The sequence below is a fragment of the Triturus cristatus genome, chromosome 10 (genome assembly GCF_964204655.1).
Source record: "Triturus cristatus chromosome 10, aTriCri1.1, whole genome shotgun sequence".
In the NCBI taxonomy this organism is placed as follows: Eukaryota; Metazoa; Chordata; class Amphibia; order Caudata; family Salamandridae; genus Triturus; species Triturus cristatus.
In genome coordinates this window covers 111,154,649-111,179,032 of record NC_140593.1, presented here as the reverse complement: position 1 = coordinate 111,179,032, position 24,384 = coordinate 111,154,649, and the positions used below count along the sequence as shown (strand labels likewise).

The 24,384-nt window shown below is 48.2% G+C and overlaps 1 protein-coding gene across 3 annotated transcripts in view; it reads right to left on the bottom strand.

The window, feature by feature from the left end:
• RBMS3 (RNA binding motif single stranded interacting protein 3) overlaps positions 1 to 24,384 on the bottom strand; it is a 1,484,785-nt gene that overhangs the window by 1,076,985 nt on the left and 383,416 nt on the right. The gene's annotated exons all lie outside the window — the stretch shown is intronic.

Below are 24,384 nucleotides of genomic sequence, written 5' to 3'. Positions count from 1 at the left end.
AAATGTAAGGGCCATGATTCCAGCTCACGTGTCCTCCTCGGTGTGTAAAATAACCCAATATCAAGCAGTGAGATGACAAACTCACCCATTGTTTGGACATGAACACAGAACAGGGCCATGGGCTACACCTCACAAGAAGAGAGCAGACCAGAAGAGGACTTTGCCGCATAACCAGGATCACATGAATACTGTGGACAATTAGGGTTGAATTATACGGTAGGAGTGACTAAATTATGCAGCAAAGTAAGGGCTAATTTTGCCTCAAGAAAGTGGAAATTGTGTTGCATATATTTGTGATTAAATGTGGCATTACTGGCCAGCTATGTTGCCATTTGAACATACAAGGATGCAAAAGGGACCCCAACACATGAAATAATACACAGGTTATACAATGTCATTTAGGATGAGCACAAGCCCGGTCATCACTTTATAGATAAGCAGAACATATTGGTTTGGTCTTCAAACACTTATCTGCACATTTAATCTACACTCATTTCACAAACTACTACAATTCACCAATGTATCTACTTTAATTATGAGACCTTAGCCAGTAACAATGAGTGTCACTGGCCTGAGTACCTGGTTAATTAATGTGTGGACAGCTCTGTAGGTGCACCATATCTGTCTGCGGAAGTATAAGTCATCTAGAACACCTGTCAGCTCTCCTCTGCCAGGAACTAGATCACAGGAGGATCTGAAGATCTCTGGAGACCCACAACAAATCAATTCTCCATTTGCACTTCAACGACCTCCGACCAATGACCTCTGATCCTGCCCATAAACAACAATGACCTCTTGTCCCCTTGCAGAACTGGTTAAAAACTCTGCCACGTCATTGGAGCTCTGGCAAATTTTTATTGAGATGAAGGCGACATGCAAATGTTATTGATACATAAATCAATGTGTTAGCTTAAATCAATGAGTAATTTATGTCAGGAGCAGGTGCACCACAACTGCGCCTGAATGCTGCCTCTACAAAAGGTATTTCTAAATCTCCACGCTGCACATTAAATGTGTGCTCCTTGGCACACTTAGGGGCATATCATCAAGCCCCGGAGATAAAATTATCGCCGCTTTAGTGTCCATTTTCGGACGGAAAGCGGCGATAATTTTATCGCCTAATCAGCAAGGTCACGCTATCGCGTGAATCCTTGCATTATCGCCCTTTCTCCCAACGCCCAGCGACATTTCTCCAATTATCAATGGGCACGCTAACCTGCAGAGCGACAAGCAAAGTAGCGATAACCTCTGTTATCGCTACTTTCCTTACGCCTGCTTCAAAACTGACTTAGCCATGATATCCTATGGAGGGTGGATATCATGGCTAAGTATGCCTTGCCCTATCAGCAAGCTTTCGCCAAACCTTGTGCGATTATCGCTGTATTTCCAGCGATAATCGCATAATTGGCAGCTTGCGTTCTGAATTTTATCGCTTTGGAGATAAGCGTTGCTGATAGCACGCTATCTCCGCGATAAAATTCAGAGTTGGCCGGCGATAATTATCCTCGCGCTAAGAGCGCTAAGCAATAATTATCGCCTGGCCTTGATGATATGCCCCTTAGTGGTTTTTACCATCACCGTATCATGTTCCCTCGGCGATGCTGCTATGGATGGTGTTCCTTTCTCTTCAATGCCCTTTCTTGTGAGTCCATGTCTCTTCTAGGGTTGTGTGTTTTATGCATCCGAGATATGTCATTTCCTTGAAGCTTTCTTACCCAATGAAAAGTATATTAAAAAGAGAGATACATTGACTGTACCAATGGTGTAAAGAAAATCGTTTTTCAGGAAACCAGGCAGGTGCAAGGCGCAACTCGTTTGTTGAATTCCAGGCACAGTTAAATGTGGAGAAGAGAAGGTACTTCCCTTTGTGTGCCTGCCTACCTGAAAACAAAGGACTTCTCTCATTTCTTCCTCTCCCCAGCTGACCCGACACAGAGCGCCCATTCTGCTCATAACACATCCCATGCACAGACCTCAGCCCTATACAGGAGTACCTCTCACCTCACCCACAGACCCATTCATACACCGATTTCTTGTCCCTATCTGCCAGGTTAGTGTGGTTTGGGGGGAATGAATCTCAAATTGTCCAACTAAAAAAAGCAGTGGGGTGCAGGGTGAATTGGTAAGATCACCAAAGGTCGATATGGGCTGTTCCCATGATGCACAGGGTCAGTACTGATTTGCATTAGGGGGGCCACTCCGGCTGTTTTAGAGTTTGGCGGTCAGGATACTGAAAGCCAATAGAGTACGCAGTCCGCCAAACTCAAATTCTGCCAGTCCGATTTTGAGCTGATAAAATTTGCTCTGTCAGTGTAAAACTACCTCAATGGCCCAATTGAGTAGGGTTGTCAAAGGTACGCCAGCCGACTTAGTGCCCTATTTAGAGAGGACTGTCAGATGGCTTCTTTTTTAACTGTCCATCTATCCTGGTCATGAGGGACAGTAAAACAAAAAGGGAAATGACCATCACAACATTGGAGAAAGCTCCCAGGGTGTTGGGTTAATTTTTTTTTTTTTCAAAAATAAACTCCCTCGTTATGAATTTGTTTTGAAAAATAAAAAAAGTTGTACTTGAGCCGCTGGCGGCATGGATACGCTGGGAACCCATGATACGGGGACTCCAATGGGCGATCGATTGGGAAGACCGAGTTTCTCTCTACGCGGACGATGTATTGCTGTATCTGACCTCCCCGCGCTGCTCCATATTAACACTGCTTAACATCTGTGCCGTCTTCGGTAAAGCATCCGGATATACCATAAATTGGACCAAGTCGGTCATGTATGTGTTGCGCGGCCCTCCACCACTGCTGCCGGCAGATTGCCCGCTTAGATTGGCGGAGGGGTCATTTAAATACTTGGGTATCCATGTCACAGTAGATCCGGCGGACTTTCTCCAAAAAAATCTTCGGCCCCCATTGGACCGCCTCAAGCGAGATGCCCGTCACTGGGGAGCGCTACCGCTGACCCTGTTGGGGAAGGCGGCGCTCTTTAAAATGATGGCCTTGCCCCGTTTCGTATACGTGCTGGAATACACGCCGTACCCAATACCGCCGGCGTACTTCCGCTCAGTCGCGGCACAGGTGACTTGTCTCCTGTGGAATAACGGGCCGGCACGTATTGCACAGTCCAAACTGACCCGCGGTTGTGATGACGGAGGGATAGCGCTTCCCGACATCCAGCTTTATTACTGGGCAGCGCAGTTGAAGGTTGTCAACCAATGGCTCCATGTCCCACACTCCGACCCCGCCTTCAAGGCGGACAGGGATATACTAGGAACGCGGGGTATGTTAGCGCCCTTGTACGACGGGAGGCTGACCCCAGAATTGTTCGGCCCCCTGAGGCAGACTGTGGCCATATGGCACGCGGCCCAGGCTAGGCTGGGGTTTAGAGGAGTCTTGACTCGACTCACGCCCTTGTGGGACACGAAGCGGCTTGGGAGGCTTAGGGGCTGCAAGGGCTTCGATAAATGGGACGATATCGGAATATCCACGGTGGGCGACATGTGGCAGGGGGGTGCGGTGGTTCCCTTCATGCGCCTGCAACAACAATATCAGCTGGCGCCCTCGGAATGGTTCCGTTACACGCAAATTAAGCATGCCTTACTGTCAACAATAGACCCTGGCGCTGCTGTTCCGGAAGCGTCGCCCATGGAGGACAGGTTGCTGACAGATTACATGTACAAAAAGGCTACCTCCCTCACATACCGTAAGCTCATAAATAATCTGCCGGACGCTATGGGACCCTTGCGTGCGAAATGGTCCAGCGATGTAGGGGAGTTTGACGATCCGGACTGGAGGGATGCATTGGCGTCGCCACGGGAGGCGGGGATCCCCTCCAGGCTTAGGTTGGTGCAGCTACGGATTCTCCACTGCTCATATTACACCAGACACACCCTGCACAGAATAGGTAGGGCACCACACCCATTCTGCCTAAGCGGCTGCGGGGAGGAGGGTACCTTCTTTCACACCATATGGGAGTGCCCCAAGATCCAAGAATACTGGAGGCGGGTGATGAGGACACTGTCCCAGTCGGGGGGAGTCTCGCTGGTACCAGAGCCTAGGCGATGCCTGCTAAATGTGTGGGAACCCAATGACCTTAGCCGCCAGGCTCAGAGCTGGGATACGCTGGGGATTGTGCTAGCCAAGCGGAACATAGCCCAAAAATGGGGTACGGGGGAGGTGCCTTTGTTGTCTGTCTGGAGAGGGGACATGGACAGAGCTATGCTGGCTGAGCGATCAGTGTTCATCAGGCGGGGGTGCCCCCGAAAATGGGATAAAGTGTGGGGGCCGTGGAACAAATATAGAGGGGACATATGCGAACCACCACCGCTGCAAGAGGACGAGGCCTCGGACTCAGACTGAAGCGAGAGGCTTTGAGACATACTCTTGGGGTGTGGCTGTCAAAACTAGAACAATGCGTAGCAGTCCTGCGAGGGGTGGGATATAGTGCCCAATGCGCAAAGGTTTTCTGCTGTGGCATTAATGTGTACACGAATACTAATGCTTTGTACTGTTGTAAATCAAAATAATAAAAATTGTTTAAAAAAAAAAAAAAGTTTGATGGTCATTTATCATGTTTGACGGAACCATCCATCAAACTTTTTCTACACTGACAATGTATAGGGAGATATTTACCAGGTAGGCGGACATATCTAAACTTTGGCTTTCGGAGTTAAGACTGGCTGTAAGATGTAAAGTCCTCCGCTACCCTTTCTGCCTTTACTCTGTCCACCAAACCCTAGTTCAGGCCCTCGGTCTACAATAGCACAGTGGTCGAAAAACAGTGGGTTGGAATGCAACCCTGAGTGACTGCCAGTGGCCGGGATATTTTCAAGCATTTGTCCTGTTACGTTTTGAGTCTTTGATTGCCAATAATACGTCTGGAAACTTTAGACTAGTGCAGCCTTTCAAGCCTATTACTGCCAATGTTTCTGAATTCTGAAAAGTAGTTCCAATCCGGATTCCGAAGCAACCACAGAACAGAGACCGCCCTACTCGCCGCCACAGACGAGATCCGCACCCTCCTGGACCAAGGCCACTCCGCAGCCCTCACTCGACCTATCAGCGGCCTTCGACACCGTCTCCCACCGCACACTAGTCGAGAGACTACACAACGCAGGCATACAAGGAACAGCCCTGGACTGGATCCGATCATTTCTCACCGGAAGAAGCCAAAGGATCAGACTCACACCCTTCCTCTCCGACCCCATGAAAATCACCTGTGGAGTCCCACAGGGTTCATCCCTGAGCCCCACCCTCTTCAACAGCTACATGGCCCCCCTCGCAGCCATCGTCGACAACACGGCCTCAACATCGTATCCTACGCCGACGACACCCAGCTCATCCTCTCCCTCACCAAAGACCCCACCACTGCCAAACTCAACTTACAGAAAGGAAAGCAAGACGTCGCAGACTGGATGACCAACAGTTGCCTGAAGCTCAACGCCGAGAAGACAGAAGTCCTCGTCCTCTGTACTACCCCTTCTGCATGGGACAGCACCTGGTGGCCGACTGCCCTCGGAAGCCCACCTACCCCCTCACACCACGCCAAGAACCTCAGCATCGTACTCGACTCATCACTCACCATGAACCGACAGGTCAACGCCATCACCTCCAGCTGCTTCAACACCCTCCACATCCTCCACAAGACCTTCAAGTAGATCCCCCTTGAGTCAAGGAAGACAGTCACCCACGCATTCATCACCAGCAGACTGGACTATGGAAACGCACTCTACGCCGCCATCAACAAGTCCCTACTCCGCAAACTCCAGACAATACAGAACACCGCTGCCAGACTCGTCCTCGGCATCCCCTGACACGAACACATCAGCCAACACCTACGAAGTCTCCACTGGCTTCCCGTGGAGAAGAGTCCCTTTGAAAATCCTCACTCACGCCTACAAATGCCTACACAACAACGGACAAAAATACCTCAGCGACAGAATCAACTCCCACGTACCCAAAAGAAGCCTCTGTTCTTCCAACCTCGCACTGGCCAAAACCCCGCGCATCCACAGAGCCAGAGCAGGTGGAGGATCCTTCTCTCACATTGCAGCCAAGATCTGGAACGAGCTACTGGCAGACATCAGACGCGCCCCCTCCCTGAACACCTTCAGGAAGACTCTCAAGACCTGGCTCTTCAGCTAAACAGATCTACGGACCCCCCCCCCCCCCCTCAGCGCCTTGAGCAGTAGCGGCCTGTGGAGGGAGTGCCGCAGGGTGGTGTGGTGGGGCGGGGGAGGGGCAGGGTTGGGGGTAGTAAACTACGGCTCATGGCCGGCCTGAGTAATGTAAACAAATAAATAAATAAAACGAATTTCATTGCGTGCTCTGAAACGCATTTGGTGTTTCAGCGCACGCAACACATTCATTTTATTTATTTACTTGTTTACATTACTCCGGTCGGCCGTAAGCCGGAGTTTGCCCCGCCCCACCCCACTGCCCCGCGGCACTCCCTCCATGGGCCGCTACTGGCCTTGAGACCCTCACGGGTGAGTAGCGCGCTTACAATTCCCTGATTGATTGACTGATTGATTCAAGGAGTACTTCTACGGGTGCAGATTAACTCTTTTTTTGGTGAACTGGTCACTATTTAAATTCCTGATCCCAAAACATACACGTTAAAACCTCTTAGTGAAATCAGTATAGAGAGAAAACCCAACACAGACGTAGCAGACCCGACTCAGGGCCTGTAGACCCAATGAATGCATTTATTTGGAGGATGTCACACCCTAACCTCCCTACCTGAAACTATGCCTCTGCTATATGCCACACAATTCTTCTACTGAATATAACTTTAAAAAATCAATGAAATTGTACTTTAAGGTGTTTATATGAATTTACAAGATACCCTAGGCAGCGTGTAGCCACCCTGTCTCCTTGTCTGAAAGCTGCTTTTTTATTTAGGTCTGGCTTGACAACACCTCTGTCTGCTGACTTATTGTTACCAATTTGCTAAAATATACCTAAAGCTGGCTTTGACTCGGCCTAGAGGAGTACTTCCCTCTGACTTCATGCTGTTGGCTGTTTGGTGTATCATTCCCCCGCCTACGAACTGCATGCTGTGCAATGCATGGGGTACTATTTTACATGCTAATAGTACATTAAATCATCACAAAGTAAATTATTTATCCCACAGATGCACTGTATATACAGTTTAAAAAGATATTTTAGTCAAGAACTCTGATCTTTGTCAATGCTTGTTTCTTTATTTAATACATTTAAAGAATGGCTCCTATATTGTCATAGTTCGGAAAGTGCCTCAAGGGGTAACGGTGATTATTAACCAATGAAATTGGTGCTGATTTTGTAGGACCTCGGATAGTTGACCTTACTTCCCAGCAAGGAGGAACGTCCCAGCTTCCAGGAACTAGACCTACCACCAGTGAACATGACTGCTAGACAGCCTTTGCAGCAGTGGCGGCCCCTCCGCCCTGGCGGAGGAGCGTCACCCCCCCGCCCACACATTAAAAAATGCAAAAATAAAACAATAATAAAACCGGTTTAAAACCCGTTTTATTATCGTTTTATTTAGCTTGTGCAGGGGATTGGGGCGGGGCCAAGGTGATGATAGGCTGGAGGGGTGTGGTGGTCTCTTCTGCCGGCCAAAAACCACCTGCGCAGTGAAGCTGTCTCCAACCCCAGCTGACTCCCAGCCTGTCCTGGAGCGCTCGTCATCAGCGCTCATGTCAATGCTGAAGCTGCTCTCATGTATGGGAGAGGATGTGGTCCGTCGGCTGCGCTGCCGACTTTGGTGCTGGAAACCAGGGTTCGAGCCTCGGGGTCGCGTCCACATCCTGTGATTCTGGGCAAATCACTTAATCTCCCTGTGCCTGAATGTGTAATGTAAATACGGTGCTCATGTAAAGCGCTCCAATACCTTCGGGTCGAGATCACGCTATATAAATATGCAAAAAAAAATAAAAAATGTATGAGAGCAGCTTCAGGATTGGCCGCAGGGCATGTTGGGAGCCTGTACCTGCCTGCAGCAGCGGAGAGGAGCGGAAGAGCGCGGCGTGATGCTGGAGGGCAACAGGTACGTTTTATTTTTTAGGTCTCGGCTGCGAAGGCTGCGCTTGCGCAGTCTCGCTCCGAGATTTAATGATTTGGGAGAAGAGGGGCTTGAACCCGCCCCTCTTCTCCCCTGTTCTCCATTGGCTGGCCTTGTAAATGCTGGCCAGCCATTGGAGAAGAGGTCCCGTCACTCCAATCATGCCCCGTCCTTTTCGGATCGGGGGGCGTGTTTTTTGCGAAAAGTCTCAGGGAGGAGACAACAGCAAAACACGCCCCCGAATCCGAAAAGGATGCTGCCTTGGCGGTGGTGTCTTTCGGTGCCCTCGTGTTTTTTTAGGACTCGCACAGTGTACTTAACACTTTTCCATATTCCTTCTTGTTTGTTTTCATTGAATCCATTCGTTTTTTTTAAAACCTTTTTTCCCTTTCCGTTTTCTTTCTTCTCCCATTTGTTTTAACCCTTCACTCTCTCAGTTTCTTTGGTCACATGTCAATGATCTTGCTCGCCGCGTGTCTCCCTCCTTCTGTCCGCCGCAGCCCCCACATCTTGAAGTAATCAGGAGCGGGGAAGGGTCTGCCCCCCTCGCATCTCAGGTTAAAGGAGAGGGTCCACGAAATGTGGTAGAGCCATTACAGGAAACCCGAGAAGGCTTCACCAGGGACTCCAATTGCCATCGCATTAGGATTGATTAGAGACCAGCAGTACCGTAATGACCCGGGGAAAGGGGCAGCCTGAGTCGCGTTCGCAGCACAATAGACGGTCTCTGATTGCTTCCTCGCCCGAAGATTGCATCACGGGGTAATTCCCTGAGTCCGGTATAAAGCCTCCATGGTAAACCTCAGGCCTCAGAACACTTCAAAGCACTCAAGCGTCGAGTGCAAAAAGGTGCAAAGGCAACGGTGCCTAACTCAAGGACATTGAGATCTCAGTGCCCAGTGATTTGAGGATCACCCGTTGTCTCGCAGATTTCAGCAGAGAGCCGAAATACTCACTCGTATGTGGTGTTTCTGGACTGAGATCCCGGACATGTACTCCGGCAGGGGGCCACTTGGCTGGGATCGCAGGCAGATCAACCCCCTATTCCCCCCAACCCCGCCCTTACGTTCGGACGCCTCAGGCGACAAACGCAGGGGCTGTGTGTTGGAGATGGGGGCGCGCGGATTGTTGTGCCTTGCCATTGTGCGCACTCAGGATGTCCTGGGGAAAGAGCGTGTGTGTGTTTTAAGTTCAGAACATCACTCCAGGAACTGAGCTCGAGGGAGACACCGGACTGTATCCAGCAGGATTTACTTCTCGTTTATAATGAATGCACTTTTGGAAGTAGACGGGACTTTTTGCCGAAATTCTGAAAGAGTCGTAGTCAAATTTGTGCAAATTCTGCCTTGCGTGTAATTTCTTGAAGGGCTCGCGCATTCCATACCCGAGTAACTCCTTCGCGCCACAGAAAAGCCTTCGTCCAGACAGCCGCTTGGTTTTAGGGCGAGGCCATCTTTTTACAATTCGAAGGATTCCGTGTCAGTGAATCAAAGGGTAAGTTATTGAAACTGTGTGTGAATATTTGCCCCTAATCTGAAGTTTTCTTTCCTATAATCCATTTATACGTTGTTTATCCTTTTTGCAAATCGTATATACAACTATACCTTCCCATACTCAGTCCGTTGAGCACGTATTTCCTTGTCGTTTGAAGAAAAGTTTTCTTTTTTATGCTTTTATCAACAAACATTGACCTTGACTCTCTTTTAATTGCATTTTTTTTATCATACTTAGAAATTTGCTCCTAACAAATTTGTAAAGTCTTGCTTGGTGTTTTGTTTTCACGGTTTCATGTGCAAGGTAAAGTCGCATAATTTTTGTTTACTCGTCTATTATAAAAAATCTGTCTTGTACACTAATATGAAGAAACTACATTGACCTGTTGACTTTCTACCTGAAAGTATATTTTATAATGTAGAAATTGAGCAGGAGGCATTTTCAGAGTTTGTTTTGGACGTGTGTATTACATTTTTGTGTCAATCGTTGTTAGTTGCATAAGATAAATTAGCAGTAACTGTGGCTTGTATATAATATTGAGAAAGCATCCACTTGAAGCCCTAGTGACACCACGACAATGTTACTGCTCCTGAGTTTCAAAAATAGACAACAATATAAACATGCAGTGGCTGAACTCGACAGATTAAGAAATATATCCCAAATTATATATAACAGTCGGTAGACGCATGCCTCTACAGTGTTCTCTTATATTTTGAAACCAGAATTGGTCAAGTTCGTATCCTTTCAAAGTTCCCTTTTCAAACAATCATTATCAACGCCAAGTCTGGCCCTGGCACGGTAGTGCGATTTTTGTTTAGTATTAATAAAATTTGACACTTCAGGCAGCAGTTTCAGCAGAGAGGACAAAGAAGGAATGGGCATGGGATCCAAATACTAATCATGCATATTAGTCTGGGCCACTGGCATTTTGCGCTGCTGCAGCGTTTTCCTCATATTTATGGATTTGCCACACTTCCCAAATAATGCTCGCATAATAAATCTCGCTTTGGAGAGTGATTAAGCTATTGACATTGTAAATAACAATGCCGTTTCTTTAAATGTTTTAAAAACATAAACAAAAAAAAGCATTTACAATGCAACGGTTTCGGCATTGTTAAAGTTAGAGCTATTGGCATTGCTCATGACAATGCCGTTTCTTTAAATGTTTTAAAAACAAAAACATAAACAAAAACAATGTCAAGAGCAATGCCAATAGCTCTAACTTTACCAATGCCGAGACCATTGCATTGTAAATGCTTGTTTGTCTCTGCTGTCCCCCGTTGCCGTCTCCCCTCCCTGGCCCCCTTGCCAGCCCGCTTGTTTCCCCCAATATGAGCCGCTCCTTCTTTGCAGTCTCCAAGACCCTGGTTCGACTCTGGGCAGGAGTGAGGCAAACTTTCACCCTTCAGAGGACCACACATTAAATACCTTTGCGTTTCATTCAAAATAACACTATGTTATTAATAACGCTAGCTTGTTTTTTTGCAGAACACTTGTTGCTGTAGGTTTGCCCGTACATAATTCTGTAAATAACCAGTGTTGTTACTACACAACTTTCATCAAGGGATGAAAGGCGGAGCTAACGCAACCAGCAATCAGAAGCGTGACCTGCAATAGCAAAACCCGAACACACAGAGCAATCCGTGCATTGCAAATAAAGCCCCGTCTAGACTGCGACATTTGTGTCTGAATCTCTTAATTGGACATTTCAAAGAGGGAAAACAAAATAAAATATTCCAAGTCATAAATGAGAGAGAGGAATGTGGCATGTGGGAAAATAAAAGGTTATGTGGTTTTAAATCTAAACCATAAAGGAAGGACTTTTAAGGATCTCGGCTCGGTGCACCATCGAGCCAGTAGCGAGAGATTAGCAATAAAATGAAGTTTTCCCTCTCCAGTGTGACCCACTCTCTTTCAAATTGCCTATTTAGTCTAATTTTTGACGGCTCGTACATCACCTGTGCTGATAATTAAACAGGCTCGAGTAATTGAAAGGTGACGCGGTCTATTAGTTCAGAAGACCGCCTGCAAGTAAGTTTAGAAGTTTCTCTTACTGCTCTAGAAAAATAGAAACACTGTTGTAAAATACTAACTTTGGAAACACCGGGCCCGATTCACAAAGAAGTAGGAAGTAGGGGTTAAGATCTTCGCTGTCTCAAGTAGAGGCTGAGATCTTCACCTTCGCAAGTAGGGGCTGCGATCTTCACCTTCACAAGTAGGTGCTGAGATCTTTGCCTTCACAAGTAGGTGCTCAGATATTTGCCTTAGCAAGTAGAGGCCCAGATCTCCCCCGTCGCAAGTAGGGGCTGAGATCTTCACCTTCGCAACTAGATGCTGAGATCTTCACCATCACAAGTAGGGGCTGCGACCTTCACCTTCACAAGTAGGTGCTGAGATCTTCACCTTCACAAGTAGGGGCTGAGATATCTGCCTTCGCAAGTAGAGGCCCACATCTCCCCCGTCGCAAGTAGGGGCTGAGATCTTCACCTTCGCAACTAGATGCTGAGATCTTCACCATCACAAGTAGGGGCTGGGATCTACACCTGCGCAAGTAGGGGCTAAGATTTTCGCTATCTCAAGTAGGGACTGAGATCTTCACCTTCACAAATAGGGACTAAGATCTTCGCTGTTTCAAGTAGAGGCTGAGATATTTGCCTTCAAAAGTAGGGGTTGAGATATTTGCCTTCACAAGTAGGGGCTGAGATCTTTGCCTTCGTAAGTAGGGGTTGGGATGTTCGTATTCGCAAGTAGGGACTGAGATATTCAACTTCACAAGTAGGGGCTGCGATCTTCACCTTCGCAAGAAGGGGCTGCGATCTTCAACTTCCCAAGTAGGGACTGCGATCTTCACCTTTAAAAGTAGGGGCTGCGATCTTCACCTTCGCAAGTAGGGACTGAGGTCTTCACCTTCGCAAGTAGGGACTGAGGTCTTCACCTTCACAAGAAGGGGCTGAGATCTTCACCTTCACAAGAAGGGGCTGAGATCTTCACCTTCACAAGTAGGGGCTGAGGTCTTCATCTTCACAAGAAGGGGCTGAGATCTTCACCTTCACAAGTAGGGGCTGAGATCTTCACCTTCGCAAGTAGGGGCTGCGATCTTCACCTTCGCAAGTAGGGGCTGCGATCTTCACCTTTATAAGTAGGGACTGAGGTCCTCACCTTCGCAAGTAGGGGCTGAGATCTTCGCCTTCACAAGAAGGGGCTGAGATCCTCACCTTCACAAGTAGGGGCTGCGATCTTCACCTTTATAAGTAGGGGCTGCGATCTTCACCTTCGCAAGTAGGGACTGAGGTCTTCACTTTCACAAGAAGGGGCTGCGATCTTCGCCTTGACAGGAAGGGGCTGAGATCTTCGCCTCTGCATACACCCAGTTTTCCTACATTCGGAATTCAAAAACATTTCTGGTAGTATTTCTGGAAATCTGTCCCAGATGCAAGTTTCCAGATGGAGACAGCAGGGAAGGTATTTGACATTCTTAGAGGGATTCTATTCCTGCTGTGTGGACTTCTCCATGAAGGAGATCTCCGCACACAGGCACTATGATCCACTGTGTAAATACACACCCTGTGAAGAAAGTGTTCCCCTCCTCCACTACACCCGCACCTAATCTTTCACACTTTGGGAGAGGGATTTACGCCCGCCTTTGGCTGGAAAGAGAATCCAACCCTCTGCAGTGAGGAAAGTGGGGAGAGAGGGGTTGGTGAATGCCGACAAATGTTTATGGGAGTTCACCAACTTCCAAGCCTACCATGCCTTCGCTCAGTCACTTTCCCACCCCTTGAGTGGGCTTACAGGTGCAGAGAACTCTGCTTGCTTGGTGGAGATCTCCGCACATGTAACTGGCCTTACACCTGCTAGGAATCCTTTTGTGAAGCATGGCAGGTGTGAAAATGGTACCTTTTTGACCACGAAGTTGTCTTTAACTTTCATACAGCCAAACTTTTTTTTAAAATGCAAACCGTGATGAACCCTGAAGTCCACAAATGTTTGAGAGGCCTGGATAACACTTCATTTATTTTACATTCGGACAGTGCTTAATTTGTTTAAAAAGAAATAAGGGTCAGGGCCCTCATCAGGAGGTTACTGAATCTTGCACAACCCATTACCCCACCAGTGCATCCAGTGGCAGTAACAACACAACTATGAACCCTCACACTCCTACAGGTGGGACAAACCAGGCTATTTCAGGCCTCCGTAGCTAGAAGAATGGCTTGGGTGGCGGGTATTAGTCGCTCTTAATGTATATTGAACTAATAAACTACTGTTGTTCTCATCTTCAAATTACGCAAACAGCGCCACCATGTGGCAGGCTGTCAATAGTGCTGGTGTTGACAGTTAAATGCAGGTGCTGAGGACCGAAAACCACCGGCTCATATTAAGCACTGCCTTGAACAAGACTGAGAGGGAGTTTGAGGTGGAAGGAATGGGCTACACACAAACATTATTTTCTAGTTTTTTTTAGTTCCTGTCCAAAGTCAGCTAAACCCCACACTTTTGGCACAAATCTGTTTGTGGAAACATAAATCTCAGGTGTGTGAAGAGCAGAGCAGAGCCGTAACATACACTTAAGTCTAACAGCACATCACATGGGGACCGTTGCCTTGTTTCTCAGAATCCTCAAACACTATTGCCACCACCAGAGGATAGGGTGACAAATGTAATTCTTCCAGAAAGTTTTCACAAGAGTAAAATCCTCCAAATCAGGATTTTCCACTTGCTCCAGAAAGTGAAGTATTTTTGTTTTAGCAGCCTACTCTAAGGCCGTCAATATGAGGGCCTGGTGCATTCCGAAATGTGCGCTGACTTCAGTCGCCCCTTATTCGAATTACAAGTGATGCGGAGAAAATTGCATCTGCTAATCAACCTAGTAATTTTCCCTTGGGCTGTTTTGACAAGGGAATCCTGCTGAAATTCTACAGAGAAAATCCTGAATAATTAGATGATATTCCCCATTGTTGCACTGAAGTTTGTAATTCTAAATATTTATGGGATCCGATGAATAAGAAGGCAGAGGGCAGTGCTATTTCTCAATCAATCAATCTGTAGATTTGCAGAGCTCTTCTTGTCACCCATGAGGGTATCAGATGCAATTAATATTGCATCAAACACCAGGCCACTTCTAATTGGGGCCTAAATCAGTGAACAGACTTCACAAGATAGGAGTAGCGGCCGGTGTCCGGGCAAAGTGGCGGGGCAGGGGGTAGGGAGGCCCGCGATGGACGGACAAACAAAAATGTTTAAACATACCTGCCGACTCGCAGGTCTTCTGCTCCTCTCTGGCTCCAGTTCACTGCAAGCACAGGCTCCCAGACTCCCCTGCAGCCAATCCTGACACTGCGCTCATGCTGCTCCATGAGAGCAGCATCAGGATTGGCCTGAACGCCCTCATTGTGCGCTCCCAGTGAGCCTGGGAGCCTGTGCCTGCTGTCTCCAACCCAGTAACGCAGCTCGGGTTGGAGTCAGCTTCAGTGAGCAAGTCTGTTTGACCGTCCTGAGACGGCTGGCCGAACCCACATGCGCACTGAAGGCAGTGTGTGCATGCACTCCCCTCAGTGCCTGCCACTCCCCCTGGCCCCGCTTCTGAAGACTTAGCCGGGAAACAAAATAAAACGATAATAAACCCGGGTTTATTGTCGTTTTGAAAAAAATGTTAGGCTGCAGGCAGGGGGGGGGCGACGCTCCTCCGCCATAGCAGAGGAGCCGCCACTGAAAGATGGGTGTGCAACTCCCACCGTCTCTATGGCTTGCATGTCTACCTCATTTTCTCTCAATGGAGTCCGTCAGCCACTCGTACCGTCCCTATGGCATGAGTGTGCTCTGTAAGGTTTGTTTAAGAGCAGAATGAAATGGATGGGAAACCACCATAGAAAGGGAGTAGTACGCCTAGCATTTAAATCAGATAACGGTGTCACATGCAGCCTCGGTGCAAAAGATGGGCAACCACTGGTTCTGCATGGATGGGCAACTGACAAAATTTGTAACTGACCCGTGTTACATGCAATGGATGTATGATCTGCGGTGGTCTTAGATTAGCTGTAGTAACTGGCGCCATATGCAGACCATGCCATTGCACCATCAGGAAGTATATTTTTATTTTTGTAAATTTTATTTTTTTAAAAAATTTGACAGCCCACGTAGCTCAGTGCATTAGACCACAGCCTGGTTCACCTTTACGGAGAGGCGACCCCCGCGCGTGACTGACGTGGCCTCCATGGAACGCGGCGTGACTCACACTCACCCCCTTACTTGTGGAGGAGCCATGCCTTTCAGTAATTGGCTGCATTGCTCAGAAAGCCTTGATTGGTGACAGGGGGCCTGGGGCACCTAACAGGAGATCTAGGAGTCAAAATATTTTTGTTCTTGAAGGATCTGCAATTTTCTTTTTATTGGCGTTTCCAAAACACGAGTAAAACATTTTCATGTGCTGAGATGTAATGTTCCCGGATTTGTTTTGCTCTTTACCGTGCTCTGGAAGTATTCCAGCGTCTACTCCAAAGGCAGTCCAAATATAGACACTTCCAAAAGACAGGGTGTGAGCCTCAACCCTCTTCCCAAGGCCCTCTGACCTCAACACGGCTTGGTTTAGAGGTAGGGTGACCGGGCGCCCCGGATTTACCGGGAAAGTCCCTAGTTTTCAACAGCTGCCCCGGTACATTTTGACATATTTGAAAACAGTGAGAGGCACTTTTAAGGTGTTCCAAAGCAGGGCTAGTTAACAGCTGTTATAGGGAAGCATTTTTATTAACAGGTAAGGTGCTGTTTTTTTTAAATTACATTTTATTCATTTGCTTAGTGCTTCTTCTGTGTTTCTATGTTGAAGAGGGTTGTTATTCTGTGTCACTTCGTTAATGTAAAATTGTAGTCCTTCCTCTATTTTGCCAAAATGTCACTGTTTTTGGGTCAAAGATTTGGTCACCCTATTTAGAGGTAAAAGGTCATGCTCGGCCGTGGCACTGTAATCACATGGAAAAAGTAAAGTTGCGACAGTGAGTATTTACCAGTGACTAGCAGTGAGCGGTCTTGGTCATTGTAGCCAGGCCTGCCAAGTGTCACGCATCAGGCGTGACGCTAACGCATTTCAGTGTGGTGTTCCCGCATCACCGCATTGAAATGCATTGTCACGCATTTTGCCACTGCTGACAGCGCTGAAACTGGCTACCTACGCCAGCCTGGTGCTAGCACGCGCGCCGGCGCTTCTGACACCTGTGTGCCGTGTGCCCGACCCAGGCCGTGGCAGACTTCACTTGCGGCTGCCAGCAGGCTCAAAAACAGTTAAAGATCATCGTGCACACAGCTCGCTCTGCTACAATGTTACAATCTCTGCCCTGCTGCTGCCCTGCATTGAAATTCCCGCCCGCTGAACAGCGCCCGCAGCTGTCACACACACACTGAGTCTCTGACTGGCCAATACGAGACCCCCGGGCGGGGCCTGCCCTCAGAGTCGTTGCCCCGATGCCGCGTTACAGGCTGTGGCACCGTGGGGGGGGGGTGTGTGTGACCTGCGGTCGCAGGTCCCTCTCAGTGAGTCTGAGAGAGTCAGAGTGCGCTGCTGCCTGCTCAGCCAGAGGCAATCATTTATTATAATATATAAATCAACCCGGCGTTGGTCTTGGACCGGCAGGATGGCACAGCATCGACCACCACCTGAGGTGATTCTCTGAGACTCTCTCAGTCTGGTCAGCATGATCATCATGGCCACACGGCATCAACATAAGATGCATCATGATTCATGATTGGATGCTCAGGTGACCGCCGGCCCGCTGGACCCCCCCGGCGCTCAGAGAGACTGTGCCTCCTGCAGACTGGACTGGCGCCGACTCACTCAGCACAACTTTCCGCCCACCGCTAACAGGTCACTTGAAATAATGATCCTTCGTTACATCAGCGAGCAGCTATCTATTTAAATCAGTCTAGACTCTAGGTCACATTTTTTTAGTTGAAGGGGACTTTTGCCCATAGGGTGGCGATACTTAACCCCACTTCCCTTCACTCCAGTGCTGCCTTGCCCTTCACCCAGTGTATATATATCCTTATGCACCTGTCACAGCTAGTTGCAATCATTTTATAAGCAGCCGGCTGCGGGGTCACACCCCATCCCTGTCCAGCCGTACGAAACAGAAAAGGGGGGAGAAAAAGGTGTGACTGCCACTTGCAAAGCGAGCACAGCCCCAGTATAGACTCGTGACTACAGTGGCCTTCCGAGGGACGACCACAGTGCTGGTATTGGCCACCTCCCAGCACACTAGGTTAGGGTTGCACCTTGGTGTTTTTTACGGGCATGGCATGTATTTTTAAAAGATCGCCAAGCAAGTAGTGCCTCTACTCACTATGGTACAAGCTGCTAAGAAGTCTGCCATCTTCAAGTCAGGCTGGCAACGTCACCGATTCACTTGTCATCATATCGTTTACGTACGCTGTTGCAACCATGTGATGTGAACCTCTGCCTTTTAACCGATAAGCAGAAAGACTTGGCGTTAGTTGTGACTACCTGTTTATGAGCGATAACTTCCTATGTGAACTCCAAATTTTCAGTGTATGCCCAGCGTACACGTCATCTTCGTGCGAATGGTTTTTAGCCCAGTTATGGTTGACAGCACTAAAATCTCACGCGGCCCAGTAAGGATTTACATCGGCACTGCCACAGTGTCGGCCTTAAGCAGATATCTGTGTAGTATTCCTTTCTGGCATTTACTTGCCTTCTATTTGGTCGAGTGGGTGGAGGCGCAAAGGACAGCTCGAACGCCGCCTGGAGTTGTCAAATAACGACTTAACTGCAAAACGAAAGCAACAGTTTGGTGGGACTCTGAACTGGTCAGTTAAATCAGCTGAGTAGATCCGTTTTGGGGGCCTCTGTAGCGCTAGCAACTCTGGTACTGCTTCTCTATTTATGCATGTCTACTAAACTGTTTTTTAGGTCTCGGGACCATCCGGTCTGCCAAAGGCAGAACTGGAAGTCGAGAGATTTAATGACTTGGAGAAGAGGGGCTTGAACCAGCCCCTCTTCTCCCCTGTTCTCCATTGGCTGGCCTCTTGAATGCTGGCCAGCCACTGGAGAAGAGGTCAGTCATTCAGATTAGGCCCCGTCCTTTTCGGATCGGGGGGGCGTGTTTTTTGCAAGAAGTCTCAAGGAGGAGACAACAGCAAAACACGCCCCCGAATCCGAAAAGGACGCTGCCTTTCTCCGAGGCATTTCTGCTCTGCCTCGGAGAAAGGCGGTGGTATCCAGCATCAGGTTCGTGCAGCTCGCAGCTTCCTCCTTGTTTACTGTGCAAGGACGTCCGACTCGGAGACTCCAGTTTCGCTTTAGACACGCCAGCCGGCCTCCGTGGTTACCAGGGGACAGCATTAATTCTTGGTCATCAAAACGCAAAGTTAAAAAAAACGGATTTCTCAACAATGGTTTCCACTCTTTTTGGGCGACCTTATGCACCCGTTTTCCCTGCCTATGTCCTCAGTATGTAAAACTGAAAGACAAATACAGCGAGCTGACAGAGCAGGAAATTCTATTCAAGTGATAAATCGAGCATTTCTAGTCAAACAGAGGCGTCAAGTTACCTGCGCGGTGCACATTTACCGACTCCGACTCTGACGCTTAGGTGGTGGTGCCGGGGGTAAGGAATACTATTTTGGGGGTGCTGCCTCCTGGGGTCTGAGGAAAGAGGTCCGCTCACGTGCGCTTTGCTATCGTGTGGGGTGTTAAAAACATTCCATTTAACATGCCCCGGAAATAAAAGCCTTTTACGCAATGCCCTTCGGCACATTCAAAGGTAGAAACGGGCGGGTCCTGTTTAAAACCCTTTCTACAGGTGAGGGGTTTATGAGGGCAAAATAAGAAACAACACACAAATCCACAAAGGATGTTACTCCAGCGCTTTCAGCGGAGGAGAAAGTCGCCACGCCCCTCCAGCGTCCAGCTTCAACTGTAAGTGGCAGGAATTTGTAGCGCTGGGCGTCTTTTATCCTGTTTCTAAACGCTTCCAAACCGAACCACGATTGGCCCGGATCACACAATGTGGTCAGGGGAAGAAGATGGGATTTGAAACCACGTTTTAATGCTCCACAGTCATTAAAGTGGCCACCAGACCGTAACCCACCACCACCACATTCCACCCCCACTGACTGAACGCAGCCGGGGCCACGCCCACCCAGCGTGCTCCTTTGTGTTCCCTCGTCAGTGACTAGAGCTCCAGTTCTTTGCAGCCTGTACTTAACCACACGTTGAAAAGCCTACGTCCAGCCCCTAGCGTAAAGTTACTCCTGTGTAATTGGACAAACTCTTAGCGTACAATTGTGTAGGTGTAAATAGATTACACCAGGTAAGTATCCTTTTCTGAATAATGTGTGTTATCTTTATGGACAAAACGTGTTTGTGAATTTGTCACCCAGACTTAACCACTACCTAGCCTGGCTGGCTGATCCGAAGCTGACCCACGTGTATTCTGCACTTCTCAGATTCCATCTCTCAACCAACGCCTTCCCCTCTCTGGGGGTAGTGGTGCGCGAGCCAATGACGGCTTGAGCATGGTTCCAGTCAGATGTCCACCACTGACTCGGCCTGAGCTCCCCTTAGTGCCTCGAGCCTAAGAGAGCCGAGCCCAGAAGCTGTGGATTCTACCTCCTGCATCCATGCTTGCCCTGGCACCTCATTCTCCGGGCCTCTCTGGGTGTTCCGGTTTAGGGGCTTCTCGGTGTCCGCCTCTGCTTTCACAATCAAGATGCAAAAAGCCTGTGTGACACGGGCACCCAGGGGCTTGGAGGATGGTGTGATAGCGCACAGAGGGAAGGGAGGCAGAAAGAAAGAACTGGGTGCAAGAGGGATGACAACCGGATCTATAGGAGTAAGAAAGAGGGGAGGAGAAACAGAGAAGGGGGGGAGGGGAGAGGGGCATAGGGAGCGAAAGCAAGGGAAAGCGGGAGATGATTTAAGATAAAAAGAAAGGGGGCGGGAGAAATTATATCCAATAAGAAAAGGTTTTGAGCATGTCATGTCTCTCATAAATGTGTTATTTTATTTAATAAAAGACAAGACGTACTTTCTTACGAGTGCAGACATCCATTATCCTCCTGCTATCAGAGCTACCAATTCCTGCAAGTCGTGCTATAGTCAGGGCCACTGGAATTATGCGATTTTGAATCTGCGGTGTTTACCGTATAGTTGTGAATTTACTGCATTGCCTCGTTGTCTATAATCTACTGTGTAATCTGTATCTTTAATTCAATGACAAAATAGCAAGTGTATATTGTCACATGATGTGCTGCAGGAGTCTGCTAATTGATTGAGTTAGCCGTAAGGCTTATTTTGGTCGTTCATTGCCGCATAATTCTTTCCAGAGGCCCTTGTGACAGCTCGTACATACAGCACCTAACTGTCCAAAAGAGCTGGCGGTCAAATCGGATAGTGAGTATATTATAGCCACGGGAAGGAAGCAGTTCAGTCGGACTGGGAATTCCCCAGCTCCTGAGAAAATGAGTCGGCCTCTACATTTAACACTTTATAAACAAACACTGCAGAAATAAAGCATCGTCTGAACACATTGCTATAGCGCCTACATATGAAACACCTCCAGGCACTGAAGTCTGACACGTGATTGTGAATGACACTGGGCTTTCAGTCGATTCCTACGCGAAAAACCCTCTAACACGGGCGAGACCAGATCACTTCTGTGCACAAGGAAATTACACGAGGTTGTAGGAGTTCGGGAGGCAAGAGTTGGGTAGAAGGGTGCCAGGGATGAAGAAAGAATGAAACAAACATTTACAATGCAACGGTCTCGGCATTGTTAAAGTTAGAGCTATTGGCATTGCTCATGACAATGCCGTTTCTTTAAATGTTTTAAAAACAAAAAACATAAACAAAAATAATGTCATGAGCAATGCCAATAGCTCTAACTTTACCAATGCCGAGACCATTGCATTGTAAATGCTTGTTTAACATTCTGGTAACTTTCTCGACAAACCAGGCTCCAGTAATTGCTGCTGCCCCCGGTGCTGGCGGAGTAAAATTATAGGAAGACTGATCCCTGTCTTCGACCTCCTGACACAAGTGCATGTTACTGCCATTCGATCACTGGTGCTTTGCAACAGTTTTAAAATCTTCTTTGGCCTTGTCATGGCTCAAATTCGTGTAATTTCTGATATTTGTTATGTGTCCCTCGTCTTTATTGCTTGATTTTGCTCGTGAGAAAGTGTCACTCATAGTTGCTGAAATGTCACTCATAAATAGACCGAAATTATGAAAATGTCACACATGCCAATCTGAAACCTTGGCAGCCATGTGTAGCTACCCCAAGGATGTGAATGAACGCGCGCAGAGCGCACGTGCTAACCAATTCTGCTGGAATTTAGAAATGGCGACGCTTGAATACCAACTCATCAACGCCAGGTGATTTCCATCGCCGCCACACATTGAAATTCCCGCAGAACCACAAGGAAGGCGCCCCTCTCGTGTCGGGGTTTCATTACTCCTGCGTGGCCTGGGCGGCCTCACACACGAACAATACAACGCTCTGACGCACTTGACAATACAATTGGCGGGTTCTTGTTGCCAAGTTGCATAACACATTCTTATACAGTTGTTTTGAATGAGATTACAAACATATGGCGCGCAGAGGGACGGGGGCGCGAGGCTCATGTTACAATGAGTGGAGAGTGAAAGGTGCTGAAAGCGCGCCATGGATCACCGCTCTGCTCTCTGATTGGTTGTTGAAGCCCAGCACAAAGCCTCAAACAATTAGGCAGGCCGGATGCGGACACCCGGAAACATTCAGCACTGTTACATCAGTTGTTTAACAAACTATGGGTATTACAGCCCAGAAACAAGATCGTTGGCCAGTCATTATGACGTGGGTCATTACAGCTTGTCAAATAAAACTAAAGTGCATCAAGTCAGATCATCAACATCCAATCCGCGTGGCTTTTAATCCCACCCCTTCACCTGCCACTCAAGCAGCCGCTTCCCACCCGGCACACCCCGCCCCCCTGCACCACGAGCCAATCGCTGACTCATGCGGAGCATCGTTGTAATCCCGATTGGGTACAAATGGGAAAAAACACATCTGGTACTGTTCCTCCATTCACATTTCTCCAGGATAAAACACTTCTGAAATGTAATTGTGAAAAAACCCTTGGATAGGAGCTAAACATAGTTGGTTCACAAAACTCTGATTTCGTATGCCATGCCTCGAAAACTCCACAGAGGGGGCTGATTCTGAACCCAGTAAATAATGCCCCCCCCCCCACACTTTATTGATATTTAGACATAATTAGCCCCGTTGACCCTCATTACCTCCCCTTCATTGCACGCGCAGAGTCTGTCTGCGCGGGCCTGTTCTGAAGCAGAGCATCATGGGCAGAAGCAGAGAGAGGATGCCCAAGGTCACACGGGTGGGGGTGGGACAATCAAGTGGAGGGAGGTAGGGTCATACAGCGAGCAAGGAGGTCTCACTGTGCCCACCCTGTGCTTCCCTGCTTCCAACCAGCGTGAAGTGTAGCAGCACACTGAATAGGGCAGTAGGGAAGGGCAGCTCTTCTAGCTGGGGTAGTTTGATGTGCCAACAAAATAATGTAGAAGGTGGAAACATAGAAATGGCCAGGATAACACTGGAGGTGTGGGCAGTTAAAGAGGCAAGATGAGATACAACAAGGGGTGAAAGGGACTAGACTAGGGCAGTCATACTCATAGTACGGCCCGGGGGCCGCATGCGGCCCTCCTAACGTTTAGTTGCGCCCCCCTGGTCAGCAGCAGCAGCGGGCTGCTGTTTGCTCGATTCACCACTAACCTTCAAAAAGCTGTTGAATAGACTGAAGCTTTAACATCAAGGTTAACTGATGTTAAAGAAAAGAAGTAACAAAGGCGTCCTAAACCACTTAACTTTAGGAACACCTTCATTTTTGATGACATCTGGCAGCAAATGTATGAAAAAATAATACAGTCTCTTCAAAATTCAAAAAAGTGTATTTGATTAATATGCAGAGCAGTTTCACCTTAGTACATCAGATTATATCTGTGCATTGAGAAGTGTTTTTTTTCTAAAGTCATATTTTCAAACATGAATTTAACCCCTTCCCCGCTCATGACGGAACCGCTCCGTCATGAGCCACGGTTGCCGTGTGCTCATGACGGAGCGGTTCCGTCATGCCACGACCGTTGGCGGCCGCTCCGCCCACGCGGCGCTGTTTCCCCGCCTGTGCGGGGGATAACGCAACTGGGCGGAGTCATGACGGAACCACTCCGTCATGAGCACAGCTCAACCGTGGCTCATGACGGAGTGGCTCCGTCATGAGCACAGCGCCACCGCGCTGCCCCCCCGCACCCCCCAGCGCTGCGGCGGAATTCCCGCCGCAGCGAAGGGGTTAAGAAACATTCATGATTCCTTTCACCCACACTGACAACAATTGCGATTGTGAACTAGGAGGCAAGTCCCTTGTTATGTGCACTCTTTGGGTGGCCTGGGCTGCCATTGTGCATGGACAACATTATAGTTTGTTAAATCAAACACAGGAGAAGGTCCTGTACAGCGCACATCCTGAATTCATGTATTTTAAGGTCCTCTTATATGTGATACTGAAGAAAAAGGAGGGAAAGTGAAATACAATATTTGCCTAGGATCACACAATTTGGTTATGTGGAGAAGCTGGGATTGATCCCGGGGTTTCTGGTTTCAGATTGTGCAATTCAGTCACTAGATGCATGTGGTGTTGATGTTCCTGTCTAATACGGCACCCGATTGGAGGGAGGGGAGGGGGGGGGGGTCTTTCAGTGAATATTTGCGTGCATATTTGTAATCCTTGCTAAAGTAAGCTGGATAGATATAGATGGAAACTTTTTAGAGAGTGTTTTTA